Source organism: Giraffa tippelskirchi, chromosome 4 (assembly GCF_054371585.1).
Source record: "Giraffa tippelskirchi isolate mGirTip1 chromosome 4, T2T-mGirTip1v1.2.pri, whole genome shotgun sequence".
Classification (NCBI taxonomy): Eukaryota; Metazoa; Chordata; class Mammalia; order Artiodactyla; family Giraffidae; genus Giraffa; species Giraffa tippelskirchi.
Window position 1 is genome coordinate 182,498,051 of NC_137278.1, and position 16,906 is coordinate 182,514,956.

General features: G+C 38.1%; 1 long non-coding RNA gene across 1 annotated transcript; it reads right to left on the minus strand.

Moving 5' to 3' along the window:
* Positions 1 to 3,087: 3,087 nt before the first annotated feature.
* LOC145547154 (uncharacterized) lies at positions 3,088 to 16,156 on the minus strand. Its single transcript, XR_014083585.1, has 3 exons — positions 15,692 to 16,156; positions 4,835 to 5,006; positions 3,088 to 4,652 (listed from the first exon to the last, which is right to left on the minus strand). It is a non-coding gene; the product is annotated as an uncharacterized LOC145547154 (long non-coding RNA).
* Positions 16,157 to 16,906: the final 750 nt, after the last annotated feature.

Here is a 16,906-nt window from a genome sequence, read left to right on the forward strand (position 1 = left end):
TAAGTTGTACTAGCTCATTTTATTTTTTTAGCAAAGAATGAATGTTCAGACCCTTTTGATGTATAAATTTGATGATTTTGCTTTTCTTCTCTTTCTCAGGTACTGCAGAAGGAGGTGTCAACTACAAACTGGCACTTACCCAGAGCATTTGCCACCACTAAACAAGGGCATTTGCCATCTGCCTCTGTGGAGACCAAACCCTATGCTGCTGCAGCTGCTGAACTGCTACACCCCCTGAGGGGAATTTGGGTGAAGAGTGAGGCACTCTGTGCTCCAGGGAAACTGGTGGGAAAGGTCTTTAGATAGATATTTTGAGGCACTGATTTCATGATCCCAATCCTTGCATCTCCTCACATCTAGAAAAGCACTAAATCCCTTCGCAGTGACATCACCTCCTCATGACCAGCAGAAAACCTCTTGTAAAGTAAGTGCTTCATTGCATTGAACTCCCCCTTCACCAAAATCTTATATATTGACCTTCCCTCACTGCCTCTTTGGAGCAGTCTCTCAGAGCTATCTGAGGCGTTGTCTCCTGGACTGTAGTTCAAACAATCAGTTGAGTCATTTAGTCGTATCCGACTCTTTGTGACCTCATGGAAGCCAGGCCTCCCTGTCCATCACCAACTCCCGGAGTTTACTCAAACTCATGTCCATTGAGTCAGTGATGCCATCCAACCAGCTCATCCTCTGTCATCCCCTTCTCTTCCCACCTTCAACATTTCCCAGCATCAGGGTCTTTTCCAATGACTCAGTTCTTCGCATCAGGTGGCCAAAGTATTGGAGTTTCAGCTTCAGCATCAGCCCTTCCAAGGAATATTCAGGACTGATTTCCTTTAGGATGAACTGGTTGGATCTCCTTGCAGTCCAAGGGATTCTCGAGAGTCTTCTCCAACACCACCGAATGTTGGCAGTTTGATCTCTGGTTCCTCTGCCTTTTCTAAGACCAGCTTGAACATCTGCAAGTACGTGGTTCATGTACTGTTGAACCCTCACTTGGAGAATTTTGAGCATTACTTTACTAGTTTGAGCAATATTTGGCATTGCCTTTCTTTGGGATTGGAGTGAAAACTGACATTTTCCAGTCCTGTGGCCACTGTTGATTTCCTTTTGGATTGACTGGTTTGATCTCCTTGCAGTCCAAGGGACTCTCAAGAGTCTTCTCCAGCCCCACAGTTCAAAAACAGCAATTCTTCAGTCTTCAGCCTTCTTTATGGTCCAACTCTCACATCCGTACATGACTACCAGGAAAGCCATAGCTTTGACTATTAAGAGCTTTGTCAGCAAAGTGATGTCTCTGCTGTTTAATATGCTATCTAGGTCTGCCATAACTCTCCTTCCAAAGAGAAAGCCTCTTTTAATTTCATGGCTACAGTCACTATCTGGAGTGATTTTTGAGTCCCCCAAAATAAAATCTGTCACTCCTTCTACTTTTTCCCCATCTGTTTTTCATGAAGTGATGGGACTGGATGTCATGATCTCAGTGTTTTTCATGGTGAGTTTCAAGCCAGCTTTTTCACTCATTTCTTTCATCCTCATCAAAGGCTCTTTAATTTTTCTTCACTTTCTGCCATTTCATTTCACTTTTTGCATTTCATGCAATCTCAAAAAAGACAGTATGATCTCTGTTCATTTCCAAGGCAAACCATTCAATATCACGGTAATCCAATCTATGCCCCGACCAGTAATGCTGAAGAAGCTGAACTTGAACGGTTCTATGAAGACCTACAAGACCTTTTAGAACTAGCACCCAAAAAAGATGTCCTTTTCATTATAGGGGACTGGAATGCAAAAGTAGGAAGTCAGGAAACACCTGGCGCAACAGGCAAATTTGGCCTTGGAGTACAGAATGAAGCAGGGCAAAGGCTAATAGAGTTTTGCCAAGAGAATGCACTGGTCATAGCAAACACCCTCTTCCAACAACACAAGAGAAGACTCTACACATGGACATCACCAGATGGTCAACACCGAAATCAGATTGATTATATTCTTTGCAGCCAAAGATGGAGAAGCTCTATACAGTCAGCAAAAACAAGACCGGGGGCAGACTGTGGCTCAGATCATGAACTGCTTATTACCAAATTCAGACTTAAATTGAAGAAAGTAGGGAAAACCACTGGACCATTCAGGTATGACCTAAATCAAATCCCTTATGATTATACAGTGGAAGTGACAAATAGATATAAGGGACTAGTTCTGATCGACAGAGTGCCTGATGAACTATGGACAGAGGTTCATGACACTGTAAAGGAGACAGGGATCAAGACTATCCCCATGGAAAAGAAATGGAAAAAAGCAAAATGGCTGTCTGAGGAGGCCTTACAAATAGCTGGGAAAAGAAGAGAAGTGAAAAGCAAAGGAGAAAAGGAAAGATATTCCCATCTGAGTGCAGAGTTCCAAACAATAGTAAGGAGAGATAAGAAAGCCTTCCTCAGCAATCAATGCAAAGAAATAGAGGAAAACAACAGATTGGGAAAGACTAGAGATCTCTTCAAGAAAATCAGAGATACCAAGGGAACATTTCATGCAAAGATGGGCTCGATAAAGCACAGAAATGTATGGACCTAACAGAAGCAGAAGATAAAAAGAAGAGGTGGAAAGAATACACAGAAGAACTGTACAAAAAAGATCTTCACGACCCAGATAATCACGATAGTGTGATCACTCACCTAGAGCCAGACATCCTGGAATGTGAAGTCAAGTGGGTCTTAGAAAGCATCACTATGAACAAAGCTAGTGGAGGTGATGGAATTCCACTTGAGCTACTTCAAATCCTGAAAGATGATGCTGTGAAAGTGCTGCACTCGATATGCCAGCAAATCTGGAAAACTCAGCAGTGGCCTCAGGACTGGAAAAGGTCAATTTTCATTCCAATCCCAAAGAAAGGCAATGCCAAAGAATGCTCAAACTACCACACAATTGCACTCATCTCACATGCTAGTAAAGTAATACTCAAAATTCTCCAAGCCAGGCTTCAGCAATACGTGAACTGTGAACTTCCAGATGTTCAAGTTGGTCTTAGAAAAAGCAGAGGAACCAGATATCAAATTGCCAATATCCGCTGGATCATCAAAAATGCAAGAGAGTTCCAGAAAAACGTCTATTTCTGCTTTATTGACTATGCCAAAGCCTTTGACTGTGTGGGTCACAATACACTGTGGAAAATTCTGAAAGAGATGGGAATACCAGACCATCTGATCTGTCTCTTGAGAAACTTGTATGAAGGTCAGGAAGCAACAGTTAGAACTGGACATGGAACAACAGACCGGTTCCAAATAGGAAAAGGAGTACGTCAAGGCTGTATATTGTCACCGTGCTTATTTAACTTATATGCAGAGTACATCATGAGAAACGCTGGGCTGGAAGAAGCACAAGCTGGAATCAAGATTGCTGGTAGAAATATCAATAACCTCAGATATGCAGATGACACCACTCTTATGGCAGAAAGTGAAGAAGAACTAAAGAGCCACTTGATGAAAGTGAAAGAGGAGAGTGAAGCTGGCTTAAAACTCAACGTTCAGAAAACTAAGATCATGGCATTTGGTCCCATCACTTCATGGCAAATAAATGGGGAAACAGTGTCAGACTTTATTTTTTGGGCTCCAAAATCACTGCTGAGGGTGATTGCAGCTATGAAATTAAAAGACTCTTACTCCTTGGAAGGAAGGTTATGACCAACCTAGATAGCATATTTAAAAGCAGAGACATTACTTTGTCAACAAAGGTCCATCTAGTCAAGGCTATGGTTTTTCCAGTGGTCATGTATGATGTGAGAGTTGGACAGTGAAGAAAGCTGAGTGCCGAAGAACTGATGTTTTTGAACTGTGGTGTTGGAGAAGACTCTTGAGAGTCCCTTGGACTGCAAGGAGATCCAACCAGTCCATCCTAAAGGAGATTAGTCCTGGGTGTTCACTGGAAGGACTGATGTTGAAGCTGAAACTCCAATACTTTGGCCACCTCATGCGAAGAGTTGACTCATTGGAAAAGACCCTAATGCTGGGAAGGATTGAGGGCAGGAGGAGAAGGGGGCGACAGAGGATGAGATGGTTGGATGGCATTACTGACTCGATGGACATGGGTTTGGGTAAACTCTGGGAGTTGGTGATGGACAGGGAGGCCTGGCGTGCTGCGATTCATGGGGTTGCAGAGTCGGACACGACTGAGCAACTGAACTGAACTCTTCCATTAGAGTAAGATCATCTGCATATTTGAGGTTGCTGATATTTCTCCTGAAGATCTTGATTCCAGCTTTCGGTTCATCCAGTTGGACATTTTGCATGATGCACTCTGTATAGAAGTTAAATAAACAGGGTGACAATATACAGCCTTGTCATATTCCTTTCTCAATTTTGAACCAGTCAGTTGTCGGTTGTCCATGGAACCAGTCCATGTACAGTTCTAACTGTTGCTTCTTGACAGGCCTATAGGTTTCTCAGGAGACTGGAAAGGTGGTCTGGTACTCCCATCTCTAAGAATTTTCCACAATTTGTTGTGATCCACACAAAGACTTTAGTATAGTCTGTGAAGCAGAAGTAGATGTTTTTCTGGAACTCGTCTGCTTTCTCTATGATCCAATGAATGTTGCCAATTTGATCTCTGGTCCCTCTGCCTCTTCGAAATCCAGCTTGTACATCTGGAAGTTCATGTTTTCATTACTATTAAACAGTAAAAAAGAATAAATTTTGATATATGCTACAACATAGATAAACCTCTAAAATATGGTAAATAAAACAAGACAGAAACATAAGGCCACATATTTACAATTATATTTATATGAAATGTCAAGAATAGGCAAATCAACGGGGCTTCCCAGGTGGTACAGTGGTAAAGAACCTGCCTGCTAAACAGGTGACACAAGAGACACAGGCTCAGTTCCTGGTCAGGAAGATCCCCTGGAGGAGGAAATGGTGACCCACTCCAGTAGTATTCCAATATTCTTTCCTGGAAAATTCCATGGACAGAGGGGTCTGGTGGGCTACAGTCCATGAGACCGTAAAGAGTCAGCAAATCTACAGAGACAGAACATAGATTCATCAGTGCCAGCGTCTGCAAGGAGGAAATAATGGGGAGTGAGTGCTTACAGGTACAGGGTTTCTTTTGGAGGGTGACAAAAAGGTTCTGTAAATAGTTGCACAACATTGTTAGTATACTAAATACCAAATTGCACATTCTAGAAGAGTGAGTTTCTGGTTTGTAATTATACCTCAATATTAAAGTTATTATTAATAATAATTAAAAGACTGATATTAAATATTAAAAGACTGCCATATTTTTAAAGTCCAATAGATAGGAGTTGTTGAATCTGGATTTTAATCTATGCTGTCATAACTGTATAAAATGACTTCAGACAAGTTTCTACTCTTTCTGGTCACATTCTCCTCATCTATAAAGTGAAAAATGTTGAATAAGTACCCTTCTGTTTCTGGCAATTTATGGTTCCATTCCTCAACCACTTCCTCTATGAAACAGCTTTTGCCCAATTATCTAAAGGTGATCTTCTTCTGCTTTCAGTTCTCATAATGTTCACTGCCTTGTTTTGCTACTATTTGTGCTTCCCCTTATCTGCTCTACCAGAAATGTGAGACACTTAGAGGAAGACTCAGGACTGTCTTGAACATGACAGCCATTCAATAGATTTTCAGATGACCAAAGACATGAAATTATTCATATCTAGAAGAAATTGTATGAAATGCAGCACAGACCAAAAAAATAAAAAAATTAAAAAAAATTTTTTTTTTAGTTTATGTATCACTAAAATAAGGGATTGGTAATTTCTCAAAAAATTTGACACAGATTTTATGTTATTTCTTGGCCTAACAGAACTGTAAACTTGATAGAGTTTGATATATTATATTAATTCCCTTTTATCCCATACAGATGAGTTTTCACCCTACTTTAAAACAGCTTGCCTGTACCATGGTTGCCTCACTAATGTTGATATCAAGCATGATGAAAATAATCCAAAAATGGGAAGAAATAAAATGCTTGAACCATTATTATTTATTTACAATTAATCAAGTATTTAGTATTCCAGTAGGTGTTCTGAACCACATCATTTAAGCAATGAAATCTCACCAGTAGGAGACCTGAGGGGAGTTCACAATTATTAAATCCTCATTGAGAGGTTAGGCCACTGTTTTCCTGCAATCATTACTGAGTTTGCAAATTTTTTAAAAATAGAAAATTATACAGGCTTCACTGCTTTACATAACTTTCCATAGTGTGTGTTTGACAAGTTGAAATTTTTAGACTAGAAAGAAAATTGAGTAAAAATGTAACCAACTGTTATCTTACTTCTTTTTTCCCTCTAAATACAAAAAACAATTACCTAAAAACTAATCTTCAATTTTGTGTTCTTTTCTCCACTGCTGTACTACAAAATTCAACCTAAAACATTTATCCCTCATTAATAAAAATACAAAAAGAAGAATTATGGAAAATTAGTCCTAGCCTGCTAGGATTCAACTATAACCTCATCCCACTACATTCCCTTTTTATTCTGCATAATTGCAAGTTCAGAATACCTAACTGCATTCCTAAATGCAGAGTTTACAAAAATTCTTTGCAATTGATAAGAGAAAAAACTAAAGAAGCATCAAAACACATTGAGAACCTATGCAAAACTAAATTTGGGGTACATAACTGATAACACCTGAGAATAATTTTTATGCTACATTTCATTTTGCATACAAGATGCACCTGAAAAAATCAAGTTTTATAATACTGGAGATGATTTCAATAAGCACCCACATCTCTCAAATGTACTGAGTTAAAACTTCTGTATAATATTACTAGTTTTCATCTTGGGCATAATAACTTCTATCTTACTGTCACTTAAAATTTGTATTTAATAAATATTTATGAGTACTACCTATTCTTCTCATACAGATAATAATGATACTGACAAAAATAAGATTTATTTATTAGTTTACTAAGCACTATACAGAATTCTTTAGAGTCTTGTCTCAGTCAATCCTAACAGCAATTCTGTGAGAACTGTAGTTCACACTTATGATCCACATGTTACAAATGAGAAAACTGAAGGTTAATGACTTGAAGTAATTTGTTCTAAGTTACACAGCTAACAAATGGTTCGACACTACACTAAACATGAATAAAAAACACCCAGGTGTTCTCAAAGAATTTACAGTCCAGTGAGGCTGTCAGAGTAGGAGCCAAATAAGAAACTGTAGGTGATGATTCATGGTTCAATATGAAATCAATCAACTTAAAGGCTACAACTTACATTAGTGTCAGGACTTCCCTAGTGGTCCAGTGGTTAAGACTGCATTCCCAATGCAGGGACCCCAGGTTCAATCTCTGGTCAGAGAACTAGATCGTGCTTGCTGCAACAAAGATCCTGTGAGCTGCAAGTAAGACATGGTGCAGCCAAATTTAAAAAATAATAGTGTTATGGTATGAGGTGTATATTAGTCAAGGTTCTCAGAGCAGAACCAACAGGATGTGTGTTTTTGTGGGAGAGAGAGAGATTTATTTTAAGAAACTGACTCAAGTGACTATCATGATCCAGACTTTGTTTTATTAAGACTTGTGAAGAATTATGTAATCACCTATGTATCCCAGGCATACCTTGGCATTCTAATCTACTAATAAACTGCCAATACACTGCCACAATATACAGATCCCAATACTTTTTTATAAAGAAGGATAGGCAAGGATTATCATGGTCTTGTCTCTAAAAGGTCAGAGTTAAATGTCTGCAGTAACTGGGAGTGGGCTGGGCAGCTCTCTCCCATAGATGTAACAGCAAGATTAGTAAAAATAATAACTAACATTTACTGAGCACTTATTATGTACCAAGAAATGCTTTCTGTTTTTTTCACAACTTTTAGTTTGAAATCTTTCATATCTGCAGAATACTTGAAAATATAACACAAGGAACATACATATAAACACTAATTAACAATCTACTGCATTTCTCTTTGTGTGTGTGTGTGTGTGTGTGTATATATATATAATATATATGTGTGTATGTGTATATATATGTGTGTGTGTATATGTATATATATATATATACATATACACACACATTTATGGCTTCCCAGATGGCTCAGTGGGTAAAGAATTAGCCTCAATGCAGGAGACACAGGAGATGTGAGTTCAGTCCCTGGGTCAGGAAGATATCCTGGAGAAGGAAATGGCAACCCACTCCAGTATTCTTGCCTGGAAAATTCCCTGGACAGAGGAGCCTGGCAGGCTACAGTCCAAAAGGTCACAAAGAGTCAGACACAACTGAGCATATATATAAATATATATATTATATACACATGACACTGTTCAAACGAATAATTGCCAAAGGTAAATCCATGGGTATGCACACATGTACAGAAACACACACCCACACACCTTTTTTAAGTTAAAATATTTGAAAGTAGTTTTCAGATATCACAACACTTTTTACATTCCTTGCAACAAGTTGCCCAGGTTTGCAAAGATGATCAATGTTAAATGCTGGACTTGGAACCCTTCCAGTCTAAGGTGGAGCTTATGGTCTAATAATTGAGCCTTTGATTCAGATAGGTAAAGGTGAAAGAATTCTGACAGGTTGGGTAGTTGGGGCTCCTGTCAACCATAGTCAGGATGAAAGCAATACCAGAGAGTTTCAGGGGAGAACATGATGCGAGAAAGGGGAAAGCAGGTGAATTAAAGGTTGGAGAGATGGGAGAGGGAAAAGGAGAATTTTTATATTAAAGAAAGTGACTTTAAAATGAGAAGTATTACTAAGACAAACTCTCCCACTGTGTCCTTTTTTTCTAGGGAAAAAAAATTACTATTTCATACATGATATTTCAGATTGTAAACCCCAGAGGGTGGAAAGTAGTCTCTGCTATGCATCCAGGATTTCCACATGGTCAGGTTCTTGGTCGGACACTTAGTCTTTGCTTCTGATGTTAATGAACACAGATTTCAGAGGCACTGAGTTATCCAGTCGTTAGAATTTCATTTAACAATATATGGCATCCTCATGAAAACTTTCTATTTTTTTATTTATTTTTTATTGAATGAAAATTGCTTTACAGAATTTTGCTGTTTCCTGTCAAACCTCAAAATGAATCAGCCATAGGTATACATATATCCCCTCCTTTTTGAAACTTCCTCCCATCTCTCTCCCCATCCCACCCCTCTAGGTTGATACAGAGCCCCTGTTTGAATTTCCTGAGTCATACAGCAAATTCCTGTTGGCTATCTATTTTATATATTGTAATGTAAGTTTCGATGTTACTCTTTCTATACATCTCATCCTCTCCTCCCTTTTCCCCATGTCCATAAGTCTATTCTCTATGTCTGTTTCTCCATTGCTGCCCTGTAAATAAATTCTTCAGTACCATTTTTCTAGGTTCCGTATATATGCGTTTGAATATAATAGTTATCTTTCTCTTTCCGTCTTACTTCACTCTGTATAATAGGTTCTAGGTTCATCCACCTCATTAGAACTGACTCAAATGTGTTCCTTTTTATGGCTGAGTAATATTTCATTGTGTATATGTACAACAACTTCTTTATCCATTCATCTGTCAATGGACATCTAGGTTGCTTCCATGTTCTAGCTATTGTAAATAGTGCTACAATGAACAATGGGATATATGTGTCTCTTCCAATTTTGGTTTCCTCAGGGTATATGCCTAGGATTGCTGGGTCATATGGTGGTTTTATTCCTAGTTTTTAAGGGATCGCCATAACGTCTTCCATAGTGGTTGAATCAATTTACATTCCCACCAACAGTGCAACAATGTTCTCTTTTCTCCATACCCTCTCCAGCATTTCTTATTTGCAGACTTTTTTGATAATGACCATTTTGACAAGTGTGAGGTGATATCTCATTGTAGTTTGGATTTGCATTTCTCTAATAATGAGCGATGTTGAGCATCTTTTCGTGTGTTTGTTAGCCATCTGCATGTCTTCTTTAGACAAATATCTGTTTAGGTCTTTTTCCCACTTTTTGATTGGGTTGTTTGTTTTTCTGGTATTGAGTTGTATGAGCTGCTTGTATATTTTAGAAATTAATCCTTTGTCAGTTGTTTCACTTGCCATTATTTTCTCCCATTCTGAGAGTTTCTCCCATTCTTTTCGCCTTGCTTATAGTTTCCTTTGCTGTGCAAAAGCTTTTAAGTTTGATCAGGTCCTGCTTGTTTACTTTTGTTTTTATTTCCATTATTCTAGGAGGTGGGTCATAGAGGATCTTGCTTTGATTTATGTCATCGAGTATGCTGCCTATGTTTTCCACTGAGAGTTTTATAGTTTCTGGTCTTACATTTAGGTCTTTAATCCATTTTGAGTTTATCTTTGTGTATGGTGTTAGGAAGTGTTCTAATTTCATTCCTTTACACGTAGCTGTCCAATTTTCCTAGCACCATTTATTGAAGAGGCTGTCTTTGCCCCATTGTATATTCTTGCCCCCTTTGTCAAAAATAAGGTACCAATAGGTGCATGGGTTTGCTTCTGGGCTTTCTGTATTGTTCCATTGGTTTATATTTCTGTTTTTGTGCCAGTACCATACTATAGCTTTGTAGCATAATTTGAAGTCAGGAAGGTTGATTCCTCCAGCTCCGTTCTTCTTTCTCAAGACTGCTTTGGATATTCGGGGTCTTTTGTGTTTCCATATGAATTGTGAAATGTTTTTTTCTAGTTCTGTGGAAAGTGCCATTGGTAGTTTGATAGGGATGACACTGAATCTGTAGATTGCATTTAGTAGTGTAGTCATTTTCACAATATTGATTCTTCCTACCCAGGAACATGGAATATCTCTCCATCTGTTTATGTTGTCTTTGATTTCTTTCATTAGTGTCATAATTTTCTGTGTACAGTTTTTTTGTCTCCTTGGGTAAATTTATCCCTAGATATTTAATTCTTTTCGTTGCAATGGTGAATGAGATTGATTCCTTAATTTCTCTCTCTGATTTTTCATTGTTAGTATATAGAAATGCAAGTGATTTCTGTGTATTGATTTTGTATCCTGCAACTTTGCTAAATTCACTGATTAGCTCTAGTAATTTTCTGATACTATCTTTAGGGTTTTCAATGTACAGTATCATATCATATGCAAACAGCGAGAGCTTTTACTTCTTCTCTTCCAATCTGGATTCCTTTCATTTCTTTTTCTTCTCTGATTGCTGTAGCCAGGACTTCCAGAACTATGTTGAATAATAGTGGTGAAAGTGGACATCCTTTCCTTGTTCATGATCTTAGGGGGAGTGCTTTAAGTTTTTCACCATTGAGAATAATGTTTGCTATAGGCTTATCATATATGGCCTTCACTATGTTGGGGTAGGGTTCCTCCTATGCCCATTTTTTGAAGAGTTTTATTCATAAATGGGTGCTGAAAATTTTGTCAAAGGCTTTTTCTGCATCTATTGAGATGATCACATGGTTTCTCTCTTTCGATTTTTTAACGTGGTATATCACACTGATTGATTTGCATATATTGAAGAATCCTTGCATCCCTGGAATAAATCCAACTTGATCATGGTGTATGAGCTTTTTGATGTGTGGCTGAATTCTGTTTGCTAAAATTTTGTTGAGGATTTTTGCATCTATGTCCTATGATGTTGAGGATTTTGCCTCTATGGCCTGTAGTTTTCTTTTTTGTGTGTTGTCTTTGTCTGATTTTGGTATCAAGGTGATGGTGGCCTCATAGAATCAGTTTGGAAGTGTTCCTTCATCTGCAATTTTTTGAAAGACTTTAAGAAGAATAGGCACTAGCTTGTCTCTAAATGTTTGATAGAATTCTCCTGTGAAGCCATCTGGTCCTGGGCTTTTGTTTTTTGGGAGATTTTTGATCACAGCTTCAATTTCAGTGCTTGTAACTGGGTTGTTCATAGAAATAGAAATCTATTTCTTCTTGGTTCAGTCTTGAAAGATTGAACTTTTCTAAGTATCTGTCCATTTCTTCCAGGTCATCTATTTTATTGCCATATAGTTGTTCATAATAGTCTCTTATAATCCTTTATGTTTCTGCATTGTCTGTTGTAACCCTTGCTTTTTCATTTCTAATTTTGTGGATTTGATTCTTCTCTCTTTTTTTCTTGATGAGCCTGGCTAAAGTTTTGTCAATTTTGTTTATCTTCTCAAAAAACTAGATTTTAGTTTTATTAATCTTTATTATTATTTCTATCATTTCTTTTTCATTTCTTTCTGTGGAGATTTTTATGGTTTCTTTCCTTCTACTAATTTTGGGGTGTTTTTGTCCTTCTTTTTCCAGTTGTTTTAGGTGTAAAGTTAAGTTGTCTATTTGATGTTTTTCTTGTTTCTTGAGGTAGGATTGTATTGCTATAAACTTCCCTCTTAGAACTACTTTTGCTGCATCCCATAGGTTTTGAGTTGTCATGGTTTCATTGTCATTTGTTTCTAAAAATTTTTTTATTTCCATTTTGGTTTCTTCAGTAACCTGTTGGTTACTTGGAATGAGTTGTTTAATCTCCACATGTTTGTGTTTCTTACAGTTTTTTTCTTGTAATTGATATCTAGTCTCATAGCATTGTGGTCAGAAGAGATGCTTGATATGATTTCAATTTTCTTAAATTTACTGAGGTTTGATTTGTGACCCAAGATGTGGTCTATCCTGGAGAATGTTCCATGTGCCCTTGAGAAGAAGGTGTATTCTTCTGCATTTGGATGGAATGTCCTGAAGATATCGATGAGATCCGTCTCATGTAATGTATCATTTAAGACTTGTGTTTGTTATTAATTTTCTGTTTTGATAATCTGTCCATTGGTGGGAGTGGGGTGTTAAAGTCTCCTACTATTATTGTGTTACTGTCAATTTCTCCTTTTACATCTGTTAGTATTTGTCTTATGTATTGAGGTGCTCCTATGTTCAGTACCTAGATATTTACAATTGTTATGTCTTCCTCTTGGATTAATCCCTTGATCATTATGTAGTGTCCTTCCTTATCTCTTGTAATCTTCTTTATTTTAAGGTCTATTTTGTCTGATATGAGGACTGCTGCTACAGCTTTCTTTTGCTTCCTATTTGCATAGAATATGTTTTTGCATTCTCTCACTTTCAGTCTATATGTATCTTTAGGTTTGAAGTGGGTTTCTTGTAGACAACATATATATGGGTCTTGTTTTTGTATCCATTCAGCCAGTCTATGCCTTTTGGTTGGAGCATTTAATCCATTTACCTTTAAAGTAATTATTGATATTTGTGTTCCTATTGCCATTTTCTCAGTTGTTTGGTGTTGATTTTGTAGATCTTCTTTCTTCTTTGTATTTCTTGACTATATAAGTCCATTTAACATTTGTTGTAAATCTGGCTTGGTGGTACTAAATTCTGTTAACTTTTTGTTGTCTGAAAAGCTTTTTATTTCTCCGTCAATTTTGAATGAAATCCTTGCAGGGTACAGTAATATTGGTCGTGGATTTTTCCCTTTCAATACATTAAATATATCCTGTCATTCCCTTCTGGCCTGCAGTTTCTGCTGAAAGATAAGCTGTTAAGTATATGGAGTTTCACTTGTATGTTACTTGTTGCTTCTCCCTTGCTGCTTTAATGTTATTTCTTTGTGTTTAGTCTTTGTTAGTTTGATTAGTATATGTCTTGGCATGTTTCTTCTTGGCTTTATCCTGTATGGCACTCTTTGTGCCTCTTGGACTTGATTGACTATTTCCTTTTCCATGTTGGGGAAATTTTCAACTATAATCTCTTCAAAAATTTTCTCATACCCTTTCTTTTTCTCTTGTTCTTCTGGGACCCCTTTAATTCTAATGTTGGTGCATTTGATATGGTCCCAGAGGTCTCTGAGACTGTCCTCAGTTCTTTCCATTCTTTTTACTTCATTCTGCTCTTACAAAGTTATTGCCACTATTTTTTTTTCCAGCTCACCGATTTTATCTTCTGCTTCAGATATTCTGCTATTGATTCCTTCTAGAGTATTTTTAATTTCAGTAATTATGTTCTTCGTTGCTGTATGTTTATTCTTTAATTCTTCTAGGTCTTTGTTAATTGATTCTTGCACTTTCTCCATTTTGTTTTCAAGGTTTTTGATCATCTTTGCTATCATTATTCTGAATTTTTTTTTTAGGTAGTTTGCCTATCTCATTTTCACTTATTTGTACTTCTGTGTTTCTAGTTGGTTCCTTCATTTGTGTAGTATTTCTCTGCCTTTTCGTTATTTTTTTTTTAACTTATTGTGTTTAACATTTCCTTTTCCCAGGCTTCAAGGAAAGTTGAATTATTTCTTGAAGAAGGTTGAATTCTTTCTTCCTTTTGGTTTCTTCCCTCCTAAGTTTGGTCCAGTGCTTTGTGTAAGCTTCGTATAGATTGAGATTTGTGCTGAGTTTGTTTGTTTGTTTGTTTTTCCTCTGATGGGCGAGGCTGAGTGAGGTGGCAATCCTGTCTGCTGATGATTGGGTTTGTATTTTTGTTTTGTTTGTTGTTTAGATGAGGTGTCCTGCACAGGGTGCTACTGGTGGTTGGGTGATGCCCAGTCTTGTATTCAACTGGTTTCCTTTGTGTGAGTTCTCACTATTTGACACTCCCTAGGGTTATTTCTCTGGTAGTCTAGGGTCTTGGAATCAGTTCTCCCACTCCAAAGGCTCAGGGCTTGATCTCTGGTCAGGAATGAACATTGTACAAGGGATCTGTCCTGGCATTAAGTGAGATTAAAACAGATATCCATAAACAAGAAACCAAATTTGAACCCCAGAAAAATGGCAGTTACAAAATCAGGCAAATAGTAATGAAAATAATGGAATATATGCAAAGACATATACATCCATGAGCAAAGTGAAAACAGTGCAACAACAATAAAGTACAGTAGATTGACCCTTCAAACAAAGGAAATCAAAAATTATATTTACCAGTTAAGAGGAAAAGAACAGTAAGGGAAAGCAAACAAAGGAATAAATATAGAAAAAATATAATAGGTTTTAAAACCCTAAAAATTAAAATTATAAAAAAGAAAAAAAAACAGAAGAAGAAAGAAAAAAGCAAAACTCCACAGAACTGCAAAACCCCAACATAGAGGCAGAGGTTTATAACAACAATAAAAAGTGTGACTGAATATACACATATACATACACACCCATAAGCAAAATCGAAACAATCCAACAAAAATAAAGTACAATAGATTGACCCAGTGAACAAAGGAAATCAAAAATTATATCTACCAGAACAAAACTAACTAAAGCACAAACTGGGGAACAAACCTAAAGCAAGGTGCCAATTGGGGAATAAAGCAATGAAAATAAAACTAACAAATATGTTGAGAGGAAGGGACAGAAAGGAAACAAAGAAAGAATAGACATGCAAACTTAAATATAAATAGATAAAGAAGATTTATATACATTAAAGATTAATTGCAAGGGGAAAGAACAGTAGGAAAAGCAAACCAAGGAATAGATGTAGAAATAATAGTAATAGGTTTAAAAATTAAAATTAAAAAAAAAGAGAAAAGAAAAAAAAAAAAAGGAAAACTTCAAGAACTGCAAGAGCCCAACTCAGAGGCAGAAGTTTATAACAACAATAAAAACTGAGGGGAAAAAAAAAGCTCAATAGCTTAATTGGATTTCTTAGTGCCAATAAAATCGACAACTAAGACAGGGAGTGGAGGAAAAGAAAAAAATCTTAAAGAATCTATAGAACAAATCAAAAAATAAGAATAATAAATGCTTTTCTTGAGTCACTGCTGTCAGAGTCCTTTCCCTAGCTGGGAGGCACAGTCCACCTTACCTCCCTAGGATGTCCTCCAACACTGTGCTGAACTCTGGACCTGCTGTGGGGGCAGCTCAGATTCTAATCTGGTCCTCCTCCTGTGTGTTCTTGCCCCCAATGTCCACAGCTATTAGAACTAGTGCGTTTTCTTTTGTGGGAGCTCTCAATGGCCTTTTATATATTCCATAGACACAGAGCCTGCTTAGTTGATCACATGGATTGAATCTGCAGCTTGTACAGCTGGTGGGAAGGTTTTGGATCTTCTTCCTTAGCCACACTGCCCCTAGGTTTCAATTGTGGTTTCATTTTCACCTCTACATTGTGGGTCATTCACTGGGCTTTGCTCCTGAGGCTGCCCTGGAGGACTTGGGTTTGCCCCTGTGAGGGCCAGGTGTGGAGGTGGTGCTGCTGCTTGGCTCCTAAGGGTTCTGGCAGCACCAGGTACTCAGGAGGGTTGGCGGCTAGGGCAGCAGGAAATACAGTGCTCTAAAAGTGTATGGCAACCAGTATTGACCAATACGTTCCAGTATTCTTGCCTGGAGAACGCCCTTTATGACAGAGAAGCCTGGCAGGCCACAGTCTACAAGGTCACAAAGAGTCAGACGGATCAAAGCAACCCTGCACGCATAAACACAAGACTTTTTTTTCTTATCACCTGTGGCAGCTCTGTCCCAATGAGAGTTGAGCATGAAAGTGGTACAGCTGCTTGGCTTGTGGGAACCTTGGCGGCACCAAGTGTGCAAGGACACAGACTGCCTCTGCCGCAGGAGTTATGGTCTTATCAGAGTCTATTTTTAAGCCTCTTGTAGCTAGCTATCAGAAGGCCTCTTTGGCCAGTCTTTCTCCATACCTCCCCCTGCTTCAGGCACTTAGAGGGCTCCTTCACCTGGGGTCCTTCTCTGTTGTTTTGTTCCCTGCCTCAGGAACATAGAGGCCCGCCCGTCTTGGGTCCTACTTTGTAGATCGGCAGGTCAGGCACTTAAAGAGTCACCCTGCGTGGGGTCCTACTCTGTACTTCAGTGCATCAGGCATTTGATGGGGCAGCCTCTCTATTGTTCAGCTGCCCGTTGCTGGCGTGGGGGGAGAGAGAGGCTATGGTGATGGCTCCACCCCCTATGCATGACTCAGCAGTATCAGGTTGCTTCCATGGCTGCCTGGCTTTCCTCCACAGGCATTTCCCACTACAATCTCCTCCCTCATATCCCCTCAATCCGTCTCTCTGCAGTCAACAGT